Source organism: Ovis canadensis, chromosome 9, assembly GCF_042477335.2.
Source record: "Ovis canadensis isolate MfBH-ARS-UI-01 breed Bighorn chromosome 9, ARS-UI_OviCan_v2, whole genome shotgun sequence".
Lineage (NCBI taxonomy): Eukaryota > Metazoa > Chordata > Mammalia > Artiodactyla > Bovidae > Ovis > Ovis canadensis.
Window position 1 is genome coordinate 57,154,219 of NC_091253.1, and position 24,396 is coordinate 57,178,614.

A 24,396-nucleotide genomic window follows, 5' to 3' on the forward strand; every position below is an offset into this window, starting at 1 on the left:
TGAAGAAAAGCTATGACCAACCTAGACAGCATATTAAAAAGCCAAGACAATACTTTGCCAACAAAGGTCTGTCTAGTCAAAGCTATGGTGTTTCCAGTAGTCATGTATGGATGTGAGAGTTGGACTATAAAGAAAGCTGAGCGCTGAAGAATTGATGCTTTTGAATTGTGGATTTGGAAAAGACTCTTGAGAGTCCCTTGGACTGCAAGGAGATACAACTAGTCAATCCTACAGGAAATCAGTCCTGAATATTCATTGGAAGGACTGATACTGAAGCTGAAACTCCAATACTTTGGCCACCTGATGTGAAGAAATCGACTCACTGGAAAAGACCCGAAAGACTGAAGGCGGGAGAAGGGGACACAGGGGATAAGATGGTTGGATGGCATCACCGACGCAATGGACATGAGTTTGAGTAGGCTCCGGGACTTGGTGATGGACAGGGAAGCCTGGCGTGCTGGAGTCCATGGGGTCGCGAAGAGTCGGACACAACTGAGCGACTCAACTGAACCAAATATAAAGGGGGAGCTTCATTAGATCCTGGTTTGAAACCCAAAGCTGTAACAGATAATTTGGAGAAAACTGGGATAATTGAAATAGTTGATCCTTGATGATATGAGTTTTCTTAGGCTTTAAAAAAGGTTTTGTTAGGTTTAATGGTTGTTATTTTGTGTGATTACCTAAGGTAATGTCTTTATTTTATGGCAACATGCTTTCTGGATAAAAGGTCATCTATAACTTACTTCCAAATAGTTCATGCAATACACACACATTCACACACACAGACAAAGTGGAGAAAGAGGGAAAGGAAAAGTATTACACAACACTGAAATGGCTGTTACTTAGCCACTTGTTGTACCACATTATGAAAGCATCATAGGAGCTAAGGAAAAAAGAGACATGTGACCCTGCACACGTCCCAAAGCATTGCCTTTCGTTTTCACTGAGGTTGGAGACTGTTTCTACCGCTTAATATATTGTTGGTTGCTGACAGAATCTGAATAGATGACAGATAGATAGCCTTCTGACTTATTCTGCAAGTAAAATAATCTCACAAAGCAAAAAAATTACTGTTGAAGTAGAGATTTGGGAAGAAAGTTGACAACATTTTTATAGGTATTGTCACAAGTATATATAAATGTGTGGTCTGAAGGGGTTTCGCTCTTTGAATAGTTGTAGAATTTCATTATTCATCTACTGAGACATCAGCCCTTCAAGTGATGCTTTCATTCTCTTATCACTCCTTCCATGGAAGTGTTTAAGTAACAGCCCTATACTTTGTGTTTTGTTTTGGTTTATCACCTTTCCAGAACTACCAAATTCCCCCAAAGTTTTCTTTACCTTTGTTCTCCTCTTTCCACTATAAACTGAGATTATTAATCTCTCTTCTCATCATAGTGTCAAAATACTCTGCAGGGGAAAAGTCAGTAAGTCTGATATGGAAAATGTTCAGTTTTACTGAGGCAACAAAACCAAAACTTTGTCTTTCTTGTTTCTGACTTGAAGTGGACTTCCTTCTTTTTCTACAGAATTTTCTATATAAAATCTATAATCAATGTAATAAGCAACTGACTAATAACCTTTGAATATTGTTGGACTCCGTCTGTCTTTTTGCTCTGATTGTACACTCTGCTATGAATTAAGGTCAATCATATAAACTCCCAGCAAATTGAGTTTTATATCAAAAGAAATGCTTCCTCAGGAAATCTCTGGCAGTCAGTGGTTAGGACTCTGTGCTTTCAATGCCAAGAACAGGGGTTCAATCCCTGGTTGGGGAATTCAATCCTGCAAGCCACACAGCCAAAAACAAGAGCTTGCATGGTCAACGTGTTCAGAGGAGGCCAGAAAGAATAGACCAACAGGTACAAAGGTTCATATGAAGAGTAGAAATATGGGGACACAGCTTTGTGGGACACTGTCTGGGAATGTCATTCTACGGTGATTGGGAACTTATACAAGGATCAGTCTATTAATGACTTACAGCACAAAAGGTGAATGTATTAAATCAGCCCAAAATATAGTTTAAAAATGAATGATTTTAAGCTGTTTTGTATTCTATGTGAAAGGGGCAAAATGAATGAAAAAAAAAACGTGTATATGTATACACACACACACACAGACTCTGTTCTTACTATGTCTCCCAATTGTAGCAAACCAGTAACAAAACAGGTACCATTCCCTGTTGTACCTCTTTCATTCAGACAGCAAGCCAGTGCACATGATCATTTAAGCATATTTACAGAACACAACTGGAGAAGGAAATGGCAACCCACTCCAGTGTTCTTGCCTGGAGAATCCCAGGGATAGGGAAGCCTGGTTGGCTGCCATCTATGGGGTCGCACAGAGTCGGACACAACTGAAGTGACTTAGCAGCAGCAGCAGCATAGAACACAACAGACAAATTTTAATGCCAGATTTGTCAAACCATTTTATTTGATGGTTTCTCTCCGTGATATTAAACGAGTTTGATATCTATCAAAATGTCTAATTTGCTTTACTAACATGTTATGGCCCTCCACTTATTTATCTAAACCTTCACCAAAAAGTGTGTATTAAGGAGTCTGGTTCCACTTAAAAGAACAAGTATTATAAGTTGACTACTCAGTTTGATCAAGCTGATAAACTAAACAGTCCATCCTTGAAAAATCTCTCAAGCTCCAAGGGCATGGACTTGTTACTTTGGAATTCCTCTATGCAGAAAGCATTAGTGGCTCAGTTGTCTGTGCAACCCCATGGACTAGCCTGCCAGGCTTCTCTGTCCATGGGATTCTCCAGGCAAGAATACTGAAGTGGGTTGCCATTCCCTTCTCCAGGGGATCTTCCTGACCCAGGGATCAAACCCGGGTCTCCTGCATTGCAGCCAGATTCTTTACCATCCGGGCCACCAGGCTTCCATTAATTTACAGATTTCAGGCAAGACTACTCTTTTGCATTGGTATTTTCCACCTGCGTGGTTCTAACCCTTTTTAGCCTCAATTAAATGAGCAACTCCTCCGAAGGCCACCTCCAGCTTCCTTCCAAATGCCTTTCCTTTTCTTTTTTTCTGTTACATACTCAATCCCTTTCTCCAAGTAGATAAACATCTGTGGACCACTGAGGCAGGCCCAGAAAGCCTGGGGTGAGGCTACTAGAGACACCTGACCTTCACTGGGAAATTACCTTTCTGGGGAAGGGGATGAAGAGGGCCTCCATGACCAGGAAACCCCCTCTGTTCCTCTGGTGCGAAGGCCCTGGCTTCCTCTCTCTGAGCACCAGGCTAGGTGAAGACAGGAGCTCAGCCTATGAAAATCACAAGCCCCAGAAGGCCTTCCCTCGCCCTACCTGGTCTTTGCCTGCTCCTGGGTGCAGTGGTCCTTCACTCCTCACCTGTAAAGGGGAAGAAAGTCTCCCAAGTGCTCCGTGTGGTAACCCAGAGTATGAGGGGAGAAGGGCTACAGGACTGAGGGGTGCCTGGAAGGAGCTGGCCATCGGCATTGCTGTCCGGGTCCAGGAGTACGGATGCAGCTCATTATTATTATTATATATTATTATGTAAATAATCTTTATATAACTTCACTAGGTTTTACTTATTCTTGTTGTTGGTGTTTAACAGATAAATAGTCGTGTCTGACTCTTGTGTGATGCCATGGACTATAGCCTGCCAGGCTCCGCTGTCCATGGGATTTCCCAGGCAAAAATACTTGAGGAGGTTGCCATTTCCTTCTCCAGGGGATCTTCCCAAACCAGGGATCGAACCCATGTATTCTGCACTGGTAAGCAGATTCTTTACTATTGAGCCACCTGGGAAGCTCTGACTTATACTATTTGTTTATTTAAGAGAAGACTTTGTTGGTGCTAGAATACAATAAAATGACACTTCTTAATGGAAAATATTTCTATATCACACTTTTACAGAAAAATCTTAAGGAATCAAGATAGTCATACATGTTACTTGAAAAGCAACAAGAGCACTATACATTGAATCTCAGAAAAGAATTACAGAAATTGAAAACACGACACACTACCAGAAACTCCAGAGAGGCGGGCATTCCTAAGACTCTAGGAATCTGACGAAATTTTCACCCATCTTAAATCATCTTTAATATTTCCAAGTCAAAGTGTTAGTCGCTCAGTTGTGTCCAACTCTGTGCAACCCTATGTACACCAGCCTGCCAGGCTCCTCTGTCCATGGAATTCTCCAGGCAAGAATGCTGGAGTGGGTTGCCATGCCTCCTCCAGGGGATCTGCCGGACCCAGGGATCAAACCCCTTGTCTCCTGTGTCTCCTGAACTGGTAAGTGAATTGTTTACTGTCTGAACCACCAGGGAAGCCCCTTAGTATTTCCAGCTTATAACCAGTACCAATTGTACTGGACCACCAAAGGCAAGGGAAATCATTTCCTGTTTGATTCCTGGACTGATTTTGTAGATGGGAACAGTCTGCTAGAAAAGCCCATCCTCATTTAGATCGGGGCTTCCGGGGGCAAGGGGCTTCCCTGGTGGCTCAAACGGTAAAGAATTCACCTGTAACGTGGGAGACCAAGGTTCGATCCCTAGGTCGGGCAGATCCCCTGGAGAAGGGAATGACACCCCACTCCAGTATTCTTGCCCGGAGAATTCCATGGACAGAGGACCCTGATGGGCTGCAATCCATGGGGGTCACAAAGTAGCCCATGGGGCCACAAAGAGTAGGGTACAACTGAGCGACTAACACTTTCTCTTTTTCCCCCCACTCCCAGGGGCAAAGGTCAGCCAGAAGCAATGGGAACTCCCAGGACCCCATCACACTCTGCAAGTTAAGCCCTGGGAGATGTGGGATCACATTTCCTGAGGATCCACTAAATGAGTAACAGAAAATACCACACGTTACACGTTCATCTCTGACAACAGGGCTTCAGAATGGCAGCTGGAACACTGAAAGCAGTGCCTGCTGCTCCCCACACGTGCACAGGTGAAGAGTTCCCTGAAAGCTCTCCTGGCTCCCTGAAAACAATTGAGCAGACAGAAGAATTCCACAAATAGCAGAGCACAAGTCAGATGACTGAATATATTATCAGCCTCCTTCAGGGACTACAGTATCGCAACACCGAGTCACCCGTGCTACATGGGTTGCAAAAAATCTGCCAAACATGCATCACACAAACCACCAGCTAACAGCTTAACGTGCTACGATTAAATATATGTTACAGAAATACCAGCGTTTCATCCGTCTGAAACCTCTATCCCCTAAAAGGTTCTCTCCATCTCTTTTCTGCCTCTCCCCGACAATCAAGTTTTCTCAAGTATATTTTCTGAGCTTATTGTGAGAAACAATATGGGACCTAAGTGAGCCTTTACAAAATACATCCCCACCCCGTCCCTTTCCCTCGTAGGGAATGACTGATCCGTGCTTTCCACAAGGACTGGATGGCACACATCCACGTGAGGCTGCAAGGAGGTGTAGCTGGCCAGCTCACTCGTCAGGGAGGCAGGGCTAAGGGGCAGCGCTGGCCTGGGTTCAAATTCCTCTCCAGCACTTGGGCTGTGTGACCTCTAGCTGGTCATTTGACAGCTTTGTGCCTCCACTTCCTGAACTGTGAAAGCGGAGTGACAAGAGTGCCTCCCTCACTGCGTTCCAGTGAGAGCCAGACAGGAGTAGTAAAGGGCACCAGGTTTTAAGTGAGCACTCAGTTAAAGATTACCTGATTTTTACTTCATCCATTTCCATTCGTATTTTTTGAAAATTAAAAGACAAGAAAGAATCCTGCAATTTAGGACCTGTTAAATACTGGGCTGATGACTAAAAAGTCTGGAGACTCTCTGTAGGTCTTAAGGTAAGTATCTGGCCAGGTGTAGGCCTGCCTGGAGGCAAGGGTTTGGGAGAGCTACAGGCCTACAGAATTTGCAGGACTGGGTCTATTCAAACCTATTCATCCTTTTTACAAACTAAACCACCAGACTGGGAGTCTTACATAACCCTGCAAACACTGCTTTATCAGATCCTTAATAGGAAGATGTTCTTGGACTCACCATCCCCTCTGAAATTTATAGTGCTTCCCCACTTGTTGGTCAAGGTTCATTTTTCCCTAAAGTTTTGCTCAGAGGCACAGTGACTTACTCCCCTTCAAACTTCATCTCCTGGAAAGTGAGGGTAACTTCTACTTCACAGGATGTGGGCAAGAATGAAATAAGGCAGCATGCCTCAGAGAGCCCCTAGCAGGTTGATGGCACTCAGTGAGAGATGCTATTATCACTTCTGTTGCTCTGCCAAAACAGATGTTTTGGCCAAGAGCAAGAGTGAGTTACGTCTAGAAAAACTGACTACTGCAGCAGAATACCTGTGAAGGGCTGTCCAAGGGAGATTTTCCACCCTTTAGAAAACTACAGTGGTAAGACCCAGGGTATGTTACTCTTCAAAGCAGCGACAAGACACAAACAATCCACAGAAATCAGAGGTCCTGCCTGGCCTGTCACCTTTACCCAACTACAGATCATCACACTGACCACACACAATGATTTCAGGAGAAATAAAGTTAGTTGTAAATATTCATACCTTTATTAAAGGAAATCTATTTCTTCATAAGCTAATCAGTCAAGGGGACATTTAACAATCTTTTTACTATAAACATTATAATCCTATTTTCAAGGGGGGAAAAAACCCAAACCCAAATTAAACCACAATTATCTGACTGTTACATAATTAAAATTACACATTAAAATGGAGAAGGAAATGGCAATCCACTCCAGCATTCTTGCCTGGAAAATCCCATGGACAGAGGAGCCTGGTGGGCTACAGTCCATGCGGTCACAAAGAGTCGGACACGACTTAGCGACTAAACCACCAAACCACACATTAAAAGAAGAGCAGATCTTTAGTTTGAAAGCAAATCGAACATCAGAGTGGACATGTCCCTCCGCAGCCCCTCCCCCACAAAAAATACAAAAAATCATCACCCACTGTGTGTTCCCCCTTTAATCAGAGGATTCTGGCAGTAAACTACCAAAGCTGGGACACTCGAAACTCATCAAATAACATGAGTAAATGAACAAAACAATGGTTAAATGAGGCAGGAATGCAATAACAAGATCTAAAAAGCCCAAAATGAGAGTTAAGTTGGCCATGGGGAACTCCATCGGGAACTCTTAATAGTTCATAATTGACTGCCTAAAAAACATAAATTCTGCCAGAATTAACAGGCTAACTTCAACGCTTCATGTACATCTGTCAACTGACACCCAAAGTAAATTTTTTTTTCTTTCAGAACCTTTAACTATTAATAACAATTTAATTATTGCTAATAAGGTCTACCTATAAGCAGCTCCCCTCTTTCTTCCTTAAAACTGTCTATGTCCAAAAGCAGGTAAGTCAAATATTTCCGTAGGTTCCCCGCTTATTTAATACATCTCTAGAAGTTTACAAATAGGGAACCAACTGAAAACTGTCCTAGAATCGATGTTTCCACAATTGCATTACGTCATCACAGCCACTGGAAGCCAGAAATATGGTCACTGATGAACATTTCATAGGATAAGTACATAAAATCTTTGCTGTAAGAGCCAAGAGTATTATAATCTATCTGCAGACCATGTAGTTATTTAATTTCAGATACCCTCACAGCACAATCTTTAAGATTTCCACTCTTCTCCCTAATCACCCTTGCCTCAGTTTTATAACAGCAAGGAATACTACACAAGTTTCTGAAGTATCCACAAAAGTCACATTCTCACTTCTGTTTAGAAACTACTATCTAGAATCCATAAAGTATGTATTGTCTTTATACTGTCTGAATGGAGGGCCTGTGACACTAAATCCATATTGCACGGCTTTTCTAGACATTACTTTTAATAGACTTTAAAAAGTAATATGACATAATATTCTTTCTACAGTTAGGAATTCATAAACCCTTCTGCAAGCCTGTAAAAACAAAAAAGGAAATAAACACAAATGCTAAAATTGTTTTTGTTGAGAAAACAAGGCGTTTAGAGGTAAAATTAGCTCGACATGTGAAAGTGTATTAAAAAACTGAGTAAGGGGTTTGTTCTGTTTTTTCTTAAATGGTTTTCATTATTAGTTTGTAAACAGTCTGATTATTTCATTGCAGGAAAGATCCTGATTCACTGCTCATTTTATGATTTACTATAATAAAAGATCAACACCTTAAAGCAACTGACTTATACTCTCCCTCCTATTCTCTTAATTTAAAATTGATATAGCATGCAATTACATAAATGACCAAAACTATAAACACAAAATACTGAAAAATGAGTAATGACTTCAAAAGTGGTTTTGCTATAAAAATAGCAAAGCACTAATCATGCATTTAAATATAATATCAATCATGACAAATGGTCAAAATATCAAATAAAGATACACTATCCATTTCAGAAAACTAACCTTCTAGAAAAATTGTTTAAAGAGCACCCTTTTGAAATCCAATACAACACATTTTTTTCTAAAAAATCCAAGCTGTCAATTTAATGGGTCACCTTTTCAACCGGGTGTGATATGAAACAGCTAAGGTACTGAATCCTTAAATGTAAGGTATATAATTAAAGAACTGCTCATTGATCCTTGTTTCTAAGGTGTGCAAAGCTTTAATAAGATATAACTAGAGGAGGTTCAAGACAGAGGGGACATATGTACATCTATGGCTGATTATGTTGATGTATGGCAGAAACCAACACAATGTTGTAAAGCAATTATCTGCCGATTAAAAATAAATTTACAAAAAAGATATATCTAAAGATAAAGCCAACCACGGAGCACTGCCCCTTTACAGCCTCACACCGCAGCCCAAGTTCCCCTCTGATCCTGACATTTTAGGTTGCTCATAAAACACTCCTCTAACACGGAGTAAAAGTCATGTAAATGATATGTAACCAATGAAGGACTAAAATCAGAGCTAATCTATCTAACAAATATTAAATTTGTAATTGGTGAGCTCTTTTTCTATCCTCTGCTTCAGTATCCTAACATCTACAACTCCTCTGTTAAGACTGAAATTCCCAGGAGGAAGGCTCAGCTCCAGTCTGCAAGCACACAATGGAATCACAGCTGACGACGCACATCTTTTTCTAGATGTCTCCATATGCTTGAGAGGATTTTTTTTTTCCCCTAGCCAGGCATTAGGGGACTTGCTACTCACTGCCACTAAGAATCTAAAAACAGTCTCAAGGATTATTGTGGAGAAGGAATAAAATAATGTGTTGCTCCTGAGCATACAAAAGGCACACGTCAGAGTGGCCTTCGGGAACTAAATTAACTAATGACGGGGCGGTTTTGCATGCTGTCAAATTCTGAACGTTGTTTAATTTATAATTCTCCCTACTTCTGGCAGCTAAATGTTTTATTTTATAGTCACAGTTTTTACTACTGTATCACTAAAACAACACCTCAAGGGCTACAACAAAATGTGATTAATTTTTGTCTTCATGAACACTTACAATTATACTGGATTGGAAATTCACATAATGAATCTGAAAACGGTCTATTACACAGAGCACATTGATAAAGTGTGGTAAACACTGTTCCCTAAAAACCCTAAATCCCCTAAAAAGGTCCTTAAATCTTTCTTAGTAACACCAAATTATTAAAAGCCTGAGAAAGCAGTATACATAAGTAATCATGCACATAAATGCTTCAAAAAGAAAAAAAAAAGTCCCAAGATTAAATTCATGGGATACTTATCACAAAATGAATAGATGCATTCTCAAGTTAACATTACTCATCTTTCGAACTCCCAAAGATTCTACAAATTCCAGTTGGGAAAAGGAGTCTTGCTGCTGTCAGTGTGCACTAACCTCCCCAACAAAGAGTAGCACAAGCGTCGCGGGAGCGCACACACACGCGTGCACACACACACACACACACACAAAGCATAGCAGCAGCAGCTGCTGTCTTTTTAAAAGACTGCTATTCCTGCAGAGCAACCTATGATCTTTACAAAGAACCAAAGACCTACCCTCCCATTCTGAAAAGTTAAAGAGTTGTGTAAGTCACTAGACTGCACCCAACAGTGTAAAACAACCAAAGATGTCTCCTAACCTTGCAAACACCAAAAAAGTACCCACACACTGAACCATTCACTAGTGTTTAAGCAAACTAATTTATTTTTAAGAATCTTTTGTGTGGGAGTAATCTGGCAAACTACATTTATTCACTTTTTTTCTGTAGACGAATATTCTTTGACTGGCTTGCTCCTTAAATATCAACGCTTTAGGTTGCAAACAGTGATGCTTTGGTTCTTAACTTCATGTTGTTTACTCAAGAGAAAAAAAAATGCATACCATAAACTACAACTTTTTTTTAAATGTCATCCCAACGCCGAACTTCCAAATGCACTTTGGAAACTGGCGCTCTAATTAATCAAGGAACCAGTGAAGCCATTACAAACAATGATGCTTAACACTCCCAATAATCAATTAACGTGAAGCTTTCCCGATGCCCTCGTTTTCAGAACAGCCTTTCAAATTTCATTGTCTCCACACTGGAGTAGCTATGTGAAACTGAGACAGAGGTAAACAGATAACTCCTAGGATCCTTAGCACGTAAACCGAGCGCTGAGGTTCGGAACGCGATCACTACAATATATGCCATTTTAGAAACGGGCCTCGGACAGTTACTGCCACATCCTAAGTGCCTTTAGACTTCGTTGTGTCTAAGAGAACGTCTCTGGTGGTACCAAAGCAATACAGTATCTCGTGCAATCTGCGTGCCTCCCCCGATCGGAGCCCCTGTAAGTGACACTACCCCACAGATCTAGAAGTGGGTGACCAAGGATGTACAAGAGTGGATAGCTCTTGGCGTCTCCATGACTCCCCCGCCCCGCCTGCAACTCCGCTCCAACTGGTCCGGAAGAAGCCCCGCCCCCTTCCTTCCTCCGGTCCCCGCGATTGGCTTACCGACACCCGGCAGGTCAATTCCCCGCCTTCGACTGGCTCACTGCCCCATCAGTCACACGCAGCGAGATTCGGGTCGGTGGGAGGGGAAGGCAGTGGAGGAGGTGGAGTGGGAGTGGGATTAGAGGACGAGGTGACGGAGGAGGATGTTCAGGCTCGGTCCCCGGTTTAGGAAAGTTTCCCCTACGAGTGACAGACCCCGACGGCGTTAGGCCCGGTCCCGCTCCGAGCCGGTGCAGGACGCTCGGGTCCCTGATTCCCGCCCCTCGGTCCCGCAGGCCCCGGAAACCACTAGGGGGAGGGGGAAGAGGGAGGGGCCAGCTAACCAGGGACCGACCCACCCCCGATCTCGGAAGAGGCGCCTCCGGGACTCCCCGGAGGGGCGGGGGGCAGGGAGCGCCGGCGCGCCGCGACGACCCCCGGCCCCCTCCCCCAGCAGCCCCCAGAGGCCCGAGAGAGCAGTGTCCCCGGGCCCGGGGCGTGACCGTCGCGAGCCGGCTGGGAGGGCCCCTCCCGCTTCCCGCCGGGGGCCCTGAGGGCCTGTCCCTTCAGGGGCGGGGAGATGGGGGAGCGAAGAGGGGGCGCTGGCGAGCCAACCCGGAACCTCCCGGCCCGCCTCCCGCCCCCAGCCCCGGCCCCTGCGCGCCTCCTGCACACACGCCCGCACCCAGAAAGTTAAGTCAGGGGCGAGCCCGGCTCGGCGCCGCCGCGCTCCGGCCCCCCGGCTCCCCGCCCCCACCGCGGCCCGGCCTGCTCGGCCCGAGCGCGCCGCTCGCCCCGCCCGCCGTAGCTCCTTCCCGTCCGCGCACGGCGCCCCTCGCCCCCAGCCCCCGGCGCTGACACGGGCCGGGCCCGGCCGCCGGGCCGCGGATCCCCTCTCCTCCCGACGTCTCACCCCGCCAGCCGCCCCTGACAAGGCGTTTCACCTTCACACACCCCCGAGCACTTCCCGAGTCCTGCCACCCCTCGCCCGGCTCCCACCCTGCGCTGCAGTCGCTCCGCGTTTCCATGAAAGAATGCACCTTCTCTGGCTACACCTTCCCGTCTCTGCCTCGCGCCCCCCGAGGGCGCAGGAGACGCGCTCCCCGCCGACCCGCACCGGGCAGGGGCGGCGGGCGCCGGAGCTCCTCCAGCGGGGGCCGCACCCGCGCCCCCGGCCTCCGCCGCGCCTCGGCTCTCACCTCTTGGCCGGCGCCGCGGGCTGCAGCCTCCGCCCGCCTCGCGCTCCGGGACTCGTCTCCCGAGCTCTCGCAAAGCGCTGGAGCGCCTCCTTTCTCTCCCAGGGACTCCGCGTCTCCCCGCCGCTTCCCGCCCTCCCCACCCCTCCCCCCCCCCCCAAGTCCTAACTCCCCAGCTTCACGGCGCCTCTCCGGGGTTGCAACTCCCGTTTTCCGCGCACCGGGGCAGCGGTTCTCCGCACACAAAACGGCGGCGCGCGGCTCTGCCCGGCTCGGCGCAGGAAGGACGATCGCGGCCGGGGGGTGGGGACGCGGCGCCCCCCGCCCGTCCGCCGCCCGCCGCCCGCCTCCAGCCCGCCCTCGCGGCCCCCAGGGAAGGAGCGGTTACCGGCTCGGGTCGGTCACGCCGTCAGGTGCCGGCTGCCGTCGGCGCTGACCTTCGCCGCCGAAGCCGTGGCTGAGGCTGCGGCCGCCATGTTCCCGTGTTAATAACTGCTGCCTGCTTGTTTATTTCAATGGAGATCCTCCCCCAACTCCCTCCTCCGCCTCCTCCACCTCCTCCTCCTCCTCCTCCGCGTCTCCGCACTTGCCTAGAGACACAGACCGCGCGAGCTCGCGATCAGGGGAGGGGGCTCGGGAGTCAGGCAGTCCCTCCCTCCGCCTCCCGGGCCGTGGCCGCAGCAGAGTCCTGTCACTGGGGAAAGGACGGGGCGGAAACTTGCGTCCCGCGCCCCCGAGGAGGGGGCAAAGGTGGACGGAGGGTTCTCCCGGGAGCCGACCCTGGCCGCGGACTCTGCAGCATCTCCGTCGGCGGAGTCCTCTTAAGAAGACGACCCGGGGAGAGGTGAAGAGTGAGGAGAGAAGGGAGCGGGGACAAAATGGGTGACGGTGGTAGCAGGGAGGGTGACCTATGGGTGACTGGAAGCGAGGGGAGAGTAAACAGATGACTCCATGGGAGGGCAAAGGGCAAGTGCCAAAAAAGAAAGCGAGCGTATGGGACCGGCCGGGGCTGCAGAGTGGAGGCAGTGGGATCTTGAGGTTGCAGACGGCCAGGCAGATGCCCCCGCACGAAGATGGGGAGAACGCAGTGCCAGATTCGCCCCGGGAGGAGCCACCCGTCGGCACTCCGCCGGCGCCCCCTCGAGCAGCAGCCGGCACCCCTAGGGCGCACCTCGCACGCCCGCGTCTGCTGCTGCGCCCTGGAGGCGCCCGTTGTCCATCAGCTCTCCCCTGGCTCCTGAGAGAATTGGCTGCTTCTTGGCGGTCGCCTCTGAAGAGGGGATGGAGGGGCGCGACCGTGCAAGGAGAGCTTAAAAGGGTGCCACCCAGCAATTGCATGATAAAGCAAAAGTGCACACAGTGTAAATAGCCTGACCTGGTTGAGCATTCTCGTCACGACCTGAGTCACAAAAGTTTTTTTTTATTGAAAAAGTCCACTTTCTAGACAGAAAGTGATGTTGGGGGGACGCGGGAGAGTTGCACTGAAGATTCAGAGAGAACCCTTGTAAAACTCACTCGGATCAGCTTTCTGCCTTGGAAAAGCAAGTTCTTCCCAACCTAGATACACTTAGTCAGAAAAAAAAACATTTGATGAACAGGTTTCCTTATTTTTAGTCTTAAAATGAGAAAGGTCGCTTGCCATGGACAATAACAGTGTTTATTGAACACATACTTAGGTGTTCAGTCACTGGACCAAGTGATTTCTAGATTTCGATTCTCAAACCTTACAAAGTTTTTATCCTTCACACAAAAAATGAAGTTGAAAGAAGTTTGAAGAAGTTGTAGGTTCATAGAGCCAGGAAGTTGGAGAGGATTTGAGCCCGGTTCTATCCGAATCCAGAGCCCACACTTTTAATGGTGACTTCAACCTCATCAACCTCAAATTTGTGGGAGTAACAAATTTTCTTTGGGGAAATAAAAATATGTATGTATGTATGTGTGTGTGTGTTTGACTATGGTAGAAAATGTTTCCAAGCGCTGGAGAGTATGAGTGGGTGTATAGTGGAATAGTAATTCCACTTTTTTTATATACTATAATGTTTGAAATGTTTGCAGTCACCATGTATTAATTTCATAAATTTTATAGGTTATTTTAATTACATGGCATAACAGAATTAGATTTCTTGAAATCCCAAAGTTCTCAAAAACCGGGAGGAAATGGAAAGGGTTTTTTTTTAAGACCTGTGTTCTTCCACAAATGCTTGTCCAGTGTATTCCTACAATGAGGTAGTAATCGCCTGAGGTCTGTCACATTGCTGGCCTCCAATTTCCTTTCTTGTCCTCACCTCCAGCTCTGAGTTGTGATAAAGGAAAGATTCTCCTTCTGGCTTTCTAGCTCTCCTTTTTTCTGGCAGAGGTCCAGAATTCATCATCCTCTGGAACAGATTTCACACTCAAAAACCACCCATGATATCTATACAAATAAATGATTCCCCATTGTATTTCCATATTACTCAATAAAACTTACTCAAGATGCCTAACTGTTTCTACAAAAATAAAACAAACAAAAAAACCTGACAGCATAATGAGTTCCATCTCCAGCTGCTAATCAGTTGCTTCCAACCTTGGAATTCTATAACTTCTACTCTCTAGTACAGCCTCTGGGCTCCCTCAACACTTCATGCCATAGTTATAACAATATTCTGTCTTGTACTGCAGTTGTTTATATATTTGTCTTTCACTAGATCACAAGCTCTTCGGGACCCATGTCTTGTTTTTACATGCTGCGGCTCCTAACTTATTTAATATTAACTGTTTATGTGAATCTATAAAATGTAAATGACATTATCTGATCAGTCTTCATGTTCACTTCCCCAACTCACCCTCCAATACCTTGCTCTTAAAACATATTTATGAAAAATGTTTTCAGTATTTTTGAAGAACTTAGATTTTTGCAAGACCTCAGAATAATTGTTTAGTAAAACCAGCCATAATTATTGGTGAATTATTGTGTGATAAGGTAAGATGAAAAGGAAGAAAAGTAAATAAATTGACTTAGTTATTCAGTCAAAGAAAAAAATGAAAGCAAAGATATAGGAACTGGATATATTACCAACAGAGAACAACCCAATAAGGGAAAAAATGTGGGTGCAAATTGGAAAGGGGAAGGAAATTATTGAAATTTAGTAGAAGCAGAAACAACACACCATGGATAGATGAGGCAAGTAGACACAGCAGAAAGAAATGTCAGCCAAATCACAAATGCAGCTTAATAAAGAAAAATGATAATTTATATAGTTAACAATACACCCAAGAAAATCAGAACAATGTGAATACTATAGAACAAGAAATTCTATATTGTCTGCCTTCTCTTCCTCATTCAACTTCAAATTACTTCCTTCATAGATAAGCTATATAAAAATCAGAAGATTCATTGTGATTTTTGTATTATTACTACTAGCATGCTTCATGATATAATAAGAGGTAATATGAGTGCCAAAGTATTGATGCTTTTGAACTGTGGTGTTGGAGAAGACTCTTGAGAGTCCCTTGGACTGCAAGGAGATCCAACCACCAGTCCATCCTAAAGGAGATCAGGCCTGAGTGTTCATTGGAAGGACTGATGCTGAAGCTGAAACTCCAATACTTTGGCCACCTCATGTGAAGAGTTGACTCATTGGAAAAGACCCTGATGCTGGGAGGGATTGGGGGCAGGAGGGGAAGGGGACGACAGAGGATGAGATGGCTGGATGGCATCACCGACTCAATGGACATGAGTTTGAGTGAATTCCGGGAGCTGGTGATGGACAGGGAGGCCTGGCGTGCTGCGATTCGCGGCGTCACAGAGAGTCAGACATGACTGAGCGACTAAACTGAACTGAACTGAATATGGTGTGGTACGCTGTATTACAGATGATGGTTGGATGGCATCACTGACTCAACGGACATGAGTTTGAGTAAACTCTGGGAGCTGGTGATGGACAGGGGGGCCTGGTGTGCTGCAGTCCATGGGGTTGCAAAGAGTTGGACACAATTGAGTGACTGAACTGAACTGAATATAGTGTGGTGAGAAGATCTATTAAAGATAGGAAAACGTATGAACTGGGCTTTGCTTCTTACCATGTGAATAAATATATCAGTTTCCTCACCTGTATGATTATTGGAAGACTCAAACAAAATGGCATAAATAAATGTGCTTTGTTAACTCTCAAGTTCTTTACACAAATAGTATTATTATGTTGACTAGATCTGTGCATAGCAGAGTTATCCCAGTGTTCAAATTATAAGAGCAAAAAATGTATCATTATATTTAAGATGTAATCACTGAAGGAGGGAATCAGTTAAAACTGACATTTGATTATTGAAAAAATCAATTGTTTGGCTAGATATTTCATTCTTATTGTATGTGCTCTCCAAATCCCTTAAATATTATAGGTATCATAAATGTGTCTGATACAGGTCAAGTGTACTACATATATTTTTATTTCTCATCAAAGTAGACATTATGTGTGTTATTATTCTCATTTTACGTATGAAAATAATGAGCTTCCGGGAAATTAATTTATGCAAGATCATAGAGCTGTCTTTGCAGCATGGCTAAGAGAGTGCACTGAAATTCTTTTCTCCATCACTGAAAATCTCCACTACTCTAAGCAGCAGATTATGTTCATCCTTATTTCCTCAGTACCTATAACATTATTAAAACATAATGCATGCTCAATAAATGATTCTGAAATGAATGAATCAAAAATGCGGGGTTCCCATCAAACCACACTACACACAACAAGACTAAAATCACCACTACTATTTCTTTCCCACTTGAAAACACTTAATCTTTAATCACCTACAGAATACAATTCAAATTCTTTATCTGATATTCAAGACCATCTTGAATAAATCTGACCCAAACTGCTTTTTCTAGCAATGACAGCAACAAAAATTTTAATACAGCCTCACTCATTCCACAGTGTCCTGGAAACAGGCTGACATGAGTTTTGATCTTGGCTTTTACTAACTGTGTAAACTCAGGCAAGTTATTTAGAATCTGAAAATCCTATCCTGTGAAATAAGGTAAGAAAATGAAAAGGGAGGAAGTAAAATCATCTTTATTCATGTGACTGTGTACATAAAAAATTCAAAAGAACCTATAACTATTAAAGTAAATGTAAAATCACAGGATACAGGGTCATTAGAAATATTATAAATTATATTTCTATATATTAGGAAGAAACAATTAGAAAATGACATTTTTCAAAATATCATTTACAAAACATAAAAAGCATCAAATACTTAGGAAAATATTTAACCAAAGATAACCAAGATCTCCACACTGAAAACTAAAAACAATGCTGACAGAAATTTACAAAGCCCTAGATAGAAGGAGAGATGTGTAGACTTGATATTGTTAAGATGTCAGCTCTGCCCAAATTGACCTTTAGATTCATTACAATTCCAATCAAGATTCTAGCACATCTTTTTAGAAAAATTGAGATGCTAATTCTAAAATTTATATAGATACATGGATATTATCTAGAACAGCCAAGATGAACTCAAAAACAGGTTGGATAATTTAAACTACTGATTTCAGTAATCACTGGAGAGCTACAATAATTAAGACAGTAAGAGACTTTATTTTCTTGGGCTCCAAAATCACTGCAAATGGTGATTGCAGGCATGAAATTAAAAGATGCTCCTTGGAAGAAAAGTTATGACCAACCTAGACAGCATATTGAAAAGCAGAGACACTACGTTGCCAACAAAGGTCTGTCTAGTCAAAACTATGGTTTTCCCAGTAGTCATGTATGGATGTGAGAGTTGGACTATAAAGAAAGCTGAGTGCTGAAGAATTGATGCTTTTGAACTGTGATGTTGAAGAAGACTCTTGAGAGTCCCTTGGACAGCAAGGAGATCCAACCAGTCAATCCTACAGGAAATCAGTCCTGAATGTTCACTGGAAGGACTGATGTGGAAGCTGAAACTCCAATACTTTGGCTACCTGATGCGAAGAACTGTCTCATTGGAAAAGACTATGATTCTGGGAAAGATTGAAGGCATGAGGAGAAGGGGACAGCAGAGGATGAGATGGCTGTATGGCATCACTGATTCAATGGACGTGAGTTTGAGTAAACTCCAGGAGCTGGTGATGGACAGGGAAGCCTGGCGTGCTGCAGTCCATGGGTTCACAAAGAGTCGGACATGATTGAGCAACTGAACTGAATATTGGTGTAATAATAGACAAACAGATCAATGGAACAGAATAGAGAATCCAGAAATAGACCCCCAAATTTACAGTCAGTTGATTTTTTACAAAGTTGTCAAATTCAACAAAGAAACAGTCTTGTCAATAAATAAGACTGGAACAACTAGATAGCAGTATGGAGAAAATGAATATTGACTCCCTCCTCATGTCGTTATACACAAGAATGAATTAGATTGATCATAGGCTTAGATGTAAAAGCTAAAACTATAAACCTGCTAGAAAAAAAGGGGGGGTTAATAAGTATCTTTAAAACTTTGGGGTAGACAAAGATTTTTTTTTAACAGAACTTCAACGACACTAATCAGAAAAGAAAAATAAATGATAAATTGGACTTCATTAAAATGATAAACTTCTCATCAAAAAATACCATAGAGGAAGTGCATAAGTAGTACATGGGTGGGGAGAATATATCTGCAACACACAAATCTGGCAAAGTACCTGCACCCAGAATAAGCAAAAAACATCTCTAAATTAATTTTTTTTTAAAAATCCAATTACAAGATGGAAAAAAGACTTATAAAGACACTTTACAAAAGTATGTGAATGGTCGATAAACATAGGAAAAGATACTCCAAGTCATTAGTCATCAGGGAACTAAGGCAAATTAAAACCATGGGAAATAGGAATTAGCCTTTAGAACAGCTAAAATTATAAAAGCTGACAGTCCCTGGTATTGGCAAGAATATGGAGCAATTGGAAGTCATTTATTGCTGGCAGGACTACGCAACATTTTGGAAAACAAGGTGGTACTTCCTCTTATACTAACTATATGACCCAGCAGTTCTACTTGTAAGTATTTACGGAAGAATATATTGATCTGAATGATGATTACATTTTGACAATGGTTTGTCAAACTTCACTGAGTAGTATACTTTGGATTTATGTATTTTGCTATCTGTAAATTATACCAGAACAGATTACTATTGACATTTTTTAATGCAATAAAAGAGAAGTTCCTCAATATAATTAACTGTATATACAAAAAGTCTATAACAAATGTCATACTCAATGGTGAAACATTTAGAGCTTCTCCTAGAGAGTGAGATAGAGAATTGGAAATAGAATGCCCAGTATTATCATTTGTATTCAGTATTGTATAGGAGATTCTAGTCAATGTGGTAAGGAAAGAAAAATGATGTAACTATCACTAAAGGAAGAAATAAAAGTTCCCCAGGTGGCTCAGTAGTAAAGAACCCACCCACCAGGAGACACAAGAGGCGCCGCTTCTGCCACTGGGTTGGGAAAATCTCCTGAAGAAGGAAATGGCCACCCACTCCAGTATTCTTGCCTAGAAAACCCCATGGCAAGAGGAGCCTGGTGGGCTACAGTTCAGGGGGTTGCAAAAAGTTAGACACAACTGAACACACACAAGGAAGAAATAAAACTGTCACTGTTTGCAGATGGCATGAATGTTTATGTAGAAAATCCAAAAGAATCAATGAACTGCTAGAATTAAGTTTTAGAAGATCTCTGGAACAGAAGGTCAATTTACAAAATACAATTGCTTTAAAAAAAAATATTTTAGAGCAGTTTTATGTTCACAGTAAAATTGATTGGCAGGTATAGAGATTTCCCATAAACTCCCCTCCCCCACACATACATTGCTCCCCAATTATGAACATCCCCCACCGGAGTGGTATGTTTGTTACAATACAATTGCATTTTCATATATTTTAGAAACAGAAAATGAACACTTGAAATGTAAACTGAGAAGCTGTTTTGCAATATCCATTAGAGCTGAGTATTTCTGCTTTATGACCCAGTAATTCCACTCCTAAGTATATTTCCAGTAGAATTCAATGACAGATGAATGAATAAACTACAGTATTTTTGCACAATGGAATACTATATGAAAGTGAAAATGAATGAATGAATGATAAAAAAGAAAATGATACAGTACAATATGAGAATCATAGCACACTTGTGTACTCTAATAAGTAAGAACTGGTCAGGTGTTGATCTCATCTCACGTAACACAAAAGTTCACGTGGGTAGGTTGACGGGAGTCTTAGAACAGGATGTAGGTTCTAGATCATAATCTAAACCCATAAACAGTGTTACTTAAACACTTGGTTATTTGGTTGGTTGGTTGGTTGGTTGGTGACATCTTTTTATTTAGCAACCCACTTTAGTATTCTTGCCTGAAAAATCCCTTGGACAGAGGAGCCCGGTTAGGCTGCAGTCTACAAGGTCCCAAAGAGTCAGACAAGACTGAGTGACTAAGCCTGCAAGGATATAACCTAAAAATTGCCATTTTAACCTTTTTTAAGTGTACAATTCAGTGGCATTAAGTACATGCACTCTGTTTTCAACCACTACCCATCTCCAGAATGTTCTCATGAAAATATTCTGGACATGGTATTAAGGACTCAGTTTCCAACTCAAGGAATGTCTAAGATCCCATGTATCAGGGAGCTAAAGCACACTCAGACGGAAAAAAAGCTTCCTTCAGTTAAAATGCAAGATTTTTTAATAAAATCCTGGGTGTGAAGGGGAATGTCTGTGTTCAGTGTTAGCTAGGACAGAAAAATAGCTTAGTCAAAAAGAATGCATCTGAATAACGACTCTTCCTTGGAACCGTCTTCTTGCTTCTTTTGAAACAGGCTTCTGTAAACGGGGACCACTTGACAAATAGTGCTACTCACCACAGAGCTCTCATTCTAGCAATATTTCTTGGGCTTTAAAATATAACACTCTGTTTTTATTCAAAATATTTACAGGGTCAATCAATGTTATATTTTAATTAGTCTATTATTTATTAATGTCAGCTTTTTACATCCTTGATGAAATGCCTATGCTTTTGGTTTATTTATTTTTTTTAGCTTTTATCCAAGATGATTATGAAGTTTCAGACACAAAACTACCTGAAAGATTGCAATTATTCTCTTGCCCCATCCTCAAACTCTAATTTCCTAGATCTTCACTGAGCAGTAGGCATGTGGATATTTGTTGTTCTTTCTAGCTGTCACGCCTGTTAGAAATATTATTTTGTGTGTATTCAGTATTTAATAAAAACAACTTTTAAACATTCTTTCTGTATTATATATTTTACTTGAGCATATTCTTTTGTTACAAAATGAGAAAAGCTAATACTTAGATCTCTTATTTCTTTTGGACTAAGTTTTAAAATAAACTACTAATACGGGATACTTTCTAATACACTCAATCCCTGGCTTACATATGGCCAGGGCCAACCAACCACCAAGACTGGCAAGATGTTTACTTGACTGAAGTTCCCTTCTCTTTTTGCCTCTCCCTAGAGTTTTTCCCACTCATATTTCTTCTTCTCCCTCTCTATTTTAAGCCTTGCATACAGCTTTTACTTTCTCCTCATTAACAGTGGTTTCATCCACAATACCACCACTTCCTTGTATATGAACCCTATGCCTCTCAAGAATTTAGTTGTTTGTTTCAACCTCTACTGCAGTCCTAAGATAAAATACCAAGCACGGGTGAGTTTGAATACTCTTCTGCAGTGTAACCACTAACCCCAAGACTCACCATTCTAATGTAGACATGCTTAACAGAGTGCCTTTCCAAATACAGCAGATTAAGTTCTAGTTTTCCACAGAAACACATACGATGGTTATGTTCTATTACTATGACTGTGCTATTTTCAATGTCATAGGTTTTAGGAGGGCAGCTCTGAGAATCTAAACCCCTTGCAAAACCTTGTTTCCATAGAAAAATATGTTCTGCCTCATAATCGATCAATGAACAAGTAAACTTTTCAAATAAATCCATGAGGATTCCCTGTACTTTTCATCTGAGACTTCAAAGCCTTTCACAAAAACATCATTTTTCTTATAAAAAACAAAAAACAAAAAACAAAAAACGCCATTTTGCCATAGTTAATGGTTATTAAAGGACTTGTTATGTTCACAACTAGGAAGTGTATATTAACAACCTTTGGACATGGAGTGCCGGAGATAATGCACAAATTATTACCAGGGGTATTGGAGATGCTTCTTTCCATTTATTAATTCACTACAAATTTATTGAGTTCCTGTTCTGTGCAAAGCATTATTCTCAGTACTGGAGACCAAGTAACAAACAAGACAGGCAACAGCCCTATCTTAATGGAATTTACAAATCAAGTGGCTCATGCTTGGCACTTGGCGAATATTTGTTGAATGAATGATTTAATGTGCCTAAAGAAAACCATTCGCATAGAATAAATATTTATGTTTTATAAAAATTAAGTGAAATCATTGAACAGAGGGGCAGCAGAGTGCAGAATATAAATTAGACAGGGGAATGCGCTCCAATGGGGCTTCCCGGTGCTTCAGTAAAGAATCTGCCTACAGCGCAGGAGATACAGGGAACGTGGGTTCGCTCCCTGGGCCAGGAAGATCCCCTGGAGTAGGAAATGGCAGCCCACTCCAGTATTCTTGCCTGGAGAATTCCATGGACAGAGGAGCCTGGCGGACTACAGTCCATGGGGTCACAAAGAGTCAAACACAACTGAAGCGATTTAGCACACAGGCATCCTGTGTACAGCTGAAAGCGCACTGACTCCCTAAAAGAGGATCCAAACCCCTTGGGTAATGTTCACTCTTCGTGATATTCTTGTAACTTTATGATGTAAAGTTAACAATATTTAAATATTATGATTTAAAGTTAATACACACTAGGGGCTACAATACTGACGCTTGCATACCTAAAGCCTGTGCTCTGAAACGAAAGAAGCCACTGCAATGAAAAGCCCACACACCACAACGAAGAATAACCCCTGTTCACCACAACTAGAGAAAGTCCATGTGCAGCAGCAGACACCCACCACAGGCAAAAAACAAAATGAATGAATAAATAAATAAATCTTAATACATTTTATGTTATATGATAAGGGGATGGGGAAAGAAAACAAAAGTAGACAGGTAGATACACACATACATACAGACGCAAACATACTTATACACACAAGTATATTCACAGCAAAAGAAAAGCAAGAAATACTTATAACAGTTACATCCTCATTTCTGTAACTGGTTACATGGTCATAGCTGGTATTGATAACTGTATTCTTCCACTACCCATTACATATTCCTTTCATCCTCACCAAGCAACTTGGCTGGTTGTGGTTCTTTTCTCTCTCTCGCTCTCTCTTTTTAAACTGAGATAGAGTTGATATGCAATATTATGTTTCAGGTATATGATCTGTTTGTGTATAGTGACACACAATTTTTCAAGGTTATATTCCATCCCTGGTCATTATGAAACATTGGCTATATTCCCAGTGCTCTACAGTATATTCTTGTAGCTTATTTATTTTATACATAGTAGTTTGTAAATCTTCATTGCCTTCCCTATCTTGCCCCTCCCCACTTTCCTCTCCCCACTAGTAACCACTAGTTTGTTCTAAACCTATGGGACACTTCACGAATTTGTGTGTCATCCTTGTGCAGGGCACATGTTAGTCTGCTCTGTATTATTCCAATTTTAGTATTTGTACTGCTGAAGCAGCACTGTTTGTGGTTTTTTACCCAGGAGAGTGACCCAGAACTTCATTCACAAAACAGCTGGGCCGTTGATAGAGCTGCCTGAATTAGACTGTTGTAGTTTTCCATTGACTTTAACCCAGGTTATGTTACTAAGAGAAGCCCTAACAGGTCTCCTGAATTCTAGCCACACCCTTCCTTACCTCCATTGCTTGTAGCGGTTCAATTTCCCCTTGGCAATCAGGATCAATTACTCCAGCCATCTAGTAACCTTCTTTTTTGCCTGTTAACTCAGAGGCTTGAGAAGCCCAAAGTGGTCAGGTAACAGTCTTCACTTCCAGTTCTTGGAATCATTGCTGTGTCCCTGGTGGATGCATTCCTCCCTTTGAAACTAAGACCTCTAGACCAGCAGTACTTACGGTCACAGGGGTAGGAAGCAAAAATTTTGCCAGTGGATCACTAGAGGTAGTAGTGAGGTGTTCCCCTGCCATTTCCATTCCTTGATTCTTAGACCTATCCCCATGAATTCTGGCTCTGACAGAAAAATAGCACCATATACTGGTCACCAAGGTAGAGCATACACAACCTCCTGGAAAACCTGGCCTCGGTCCTATAAAGTAGTGACCCTGAGCTGTTCTTGTATTTAACTTTGTCTTCAAAGGGACTTTCCACTATTCTATCAAGCTAACTGCTTCAGGATGGGTGAAGAATAGAAATCTATGAGG

At 42.6% G+C, this 24,396-nt stretch overlaps 1 protein-coding gene and 1 non-coding gene across 9 annotated transcripts in view; both read right to left on the bottom strand.

Moving 5' to 3' along the window:
- The window catches only part of NCOA2 (nuclear receptor coactivator 2), a 282,199-nt gene extending 268,827 nt beyond the window's left edge, over positions 1-13,372 (bottom strand). For 6 of the 8 annotated variants that reach the window (XM_069600229.1, XM_069600226.1, XM_069600224.1 and 3 more), the window contains exon 1: positions 12,423-13,372. The gene's annotated coding sequence lies outside the window, so the exon portion shown is untranslated. Of the gene's footprint in view, positions 1-12,037; positions 12,292-12,422 lie in introns of those variants that run through there. The other 2 variants (XM_069600227.1, XM_069600222.1) reach the window with 1 other exon arrangement.
- Positions 13,373-23,593: 10,221 nt separating this feature from the next.
- LOC138446359 (U6 spliceosomal RNA) lies at positions 23,594-23,699 on the bottom strand. Its single transcript, XR_011259296.1, has one exon. It is a non-coding gene; the product is annotated as a U6 spliceosomal RNA (small nuclear RNA).
- Between the last annotated feature and the right edge of the window lie 697 nt (positions 23,700-24,396).